The following is a 2365-nucleotide window of genomic DNA, read 5'->3' as shown; positions in this document are numbered from 1 at the left end:
CTTGATTAGCGACCTCCTCTGGCTTGATCGTGAAAGATTAACACATGTGTGAATGAATGAAATGGCCCAAGGGTCCATCTACCCTCCCCCCCCCCCCCCCCCCCCACCTCCTCACCAGTTCGGCAATATTCTTACTGCACCCACACACCTTTGTTGAGCACTTTAAGAGCCTCCTGCTCAGCAAGGAACAAAAATACTTACAGAGACTGCAATAATTTAAGATGTACTTAATTTTACTGACGTTGATGAATTCCGCCATAAGCTAAGCAAAGCTGCCCACTCAAGTCAGGGACAGAGGGGAAAGTAATGCAGCCATGGTGGGGTTCAAAGATGCGAAGGGGGGAATGTTAAATTGTTTGTCTTACACTACTGACAATTCACAGGCTTGCATGATCAGTCGATCAGCTGCTGTGATATAAATTTTGATGTGGATGTAACATGGATTCGTTAATATCCGTTATAGAATTGATCATCTTCAAATATGGCACATATTTGTAGCAAAGAGTATGAAATAAAATTAAGACTGTTGTAGTACAATGCAATGAGTAGAAGGAAAAGACATTCAAAATATTTAGTAAACGTTTTGATCGTGCCTCATCTTGCATCATGGATTTAAATATAAGTACAATTAGTGTTATTGTGCAGTTAATTATCCTCTCACGAAGATGGCATTTTGTTGGGCAATTACAGTGTCACAATTCCAGCGTTATTGATGAAGGCAGCAAATTAAAGCAGACAAGAGTCAAAACGACGTGTTCTGAATTGTATCAACTTTTAACGATTTGTACTTGGAGGTATAATATTGTGCCTTGCCCTCGACGTAAAAACATACTATTTTCTTTTTTTATCGGAATATTAAAGTTTAAATATCCAAAGTAACCAATGAGTAAATGAACTGCGCTGCAAGTCAGCGAATAAGTATGCCCAGAGTAAAGAGAGTGGGGTATCTTTATCATCTCTATTTTGTTCTATATAAGAAAGAGCGCACGTCTTTGTTTCTCTTCTTTAATCGCGCGCCTGTCCGACAGCATCTTAGTATTAGACTCCCCTTTTCTTCCATTTTCATCGAATGAACTAAACTTGTGTTCCTGCTGGGAATTTATTTAATAATTCTATTATTATCGCCAATTGCGAGTACTAATATAACCTTATTATGAATGCTTTCTTCTTTTGCTCCAGAGTTGAGCTAGGATTATTGTAATTTCCAAGTATTTCATCGAAATACGGCACAATTTTTTGTTATGTTCAAAACTGTCAGAATTATTCACACAATGTTAGATTTCTGTACAAATTATTTACTTCGTTAAATAATAATTGTTTACAGAATGAGATTTTCACTCTGCAGCGCAGTGTGCGCTGATATGAAACTTCCTGGCAGATTAAAACTGTGTGCCCGACCGAGACTCGAACTCGGGGCCTTTGCCTTTCGCGGGCAAGCGCTCTACCAACTGAGCTACCGAAGCATGACTCATGACCCTACTCACAGCTTTACTTCTGCCAGTACCTCCTCTCCTACCTTCCAAACTTTACAGAAGCTCTCCTGCGAACCTTGCAGAACTAGCACTCCTGAAAGAAAGGATATTGTGGAGACATGGCTTAGCTACAGCCTGGGGGATGTTTCCAGAATGAGATTTTCACTCTGCAGCGGAAGTTTCAATACTTGTTTAGTTTAACATTCCTGCTTTCATTTTGTAACAGCAGTCTCAAATTTTCAATTTATAAATGTTATAGATATTTCTTTACTACATTTTTTTCTTACAGTGCGAACGCGATATTCACTAGATTAAATCACTTTATTCTGAACTTCTCACGAGGCGAGAAGACAGTTAGAAATTACCCTGAGATGACAAAAAACACAAATTAACCGTTTTTCAGCATTCTGCTTACCTACTGATCTTCACTTCAAGTGAAAAAGGTAAAAAAAGTAAAATAAATTAATAAGTGAAGTGATAATATTGTGCATTCAATAGTATTGTGTGCATTTTCTGATAAAAATAATTTTTATTATAAAGTCAAAAGAAGTGGCATGTGTGTGAAATATCTAATTCATTTACTTTTAATTAAGGATAAGTAATTATTCCATGTACTAACAGTTGTGTGTGAATATTCAAGTATTAAAGGCAACTAGTCTCATGCATATATTTAAATAACAGTGCAAAGTAAAATTTAATTGGGATGCATTGAATCTGAAGAAATTTTGCTTAACAGTTATTCAGTTACCGGATATATGGCAAATGATTTTATACAAGGTGCATATGATATAAGACAAGCTTAGACCTTAAAGTCCATGTTTTTTAACTAGTTAATTAAGCTGGGTGTGAGAGTGAACAAGTCATCAGGAATTCCAGGTTATGAATGAAGTGCA

General features: G+C 36.8%; 1 non-coding gene across 1 annotated transcript; it reads right to left on the bottom strand.

The window, feature by feature from the left end:
• Positions 1 to 1389: 1389 nt before the first annotated feature.
• On the bottom strand, positions 1390 to 1464 carry Trnas-cga. Its single transcript has one exon. It is a non-coding gene; the product is annotated as a tRNA-Ser (tRNA).
• Positions 1465 to 2365: the final 901 nt, after the last annotated feature.

Source organism: Schistocerca americana, chromosome 7 (genome assembly GCF_021461395.2).
Source record: "Schistocerca americana isolate TAMUIC-IGC-003095 chromosome 7, iqSchAmer2.1, whole genome shotgun sequence".
In the NCBI taxonomy this organism is placed as follows: Eukaryota; Metazoa; Arthropoda; class Insecta; order Orthoptera; family Acrididae; genus Schistocerca; species Schistocerca americana.
Note: the sequence above shows the minus strand (reverse complement) of the source record. Positions and strands in the feature narration are given on the sequence as shown.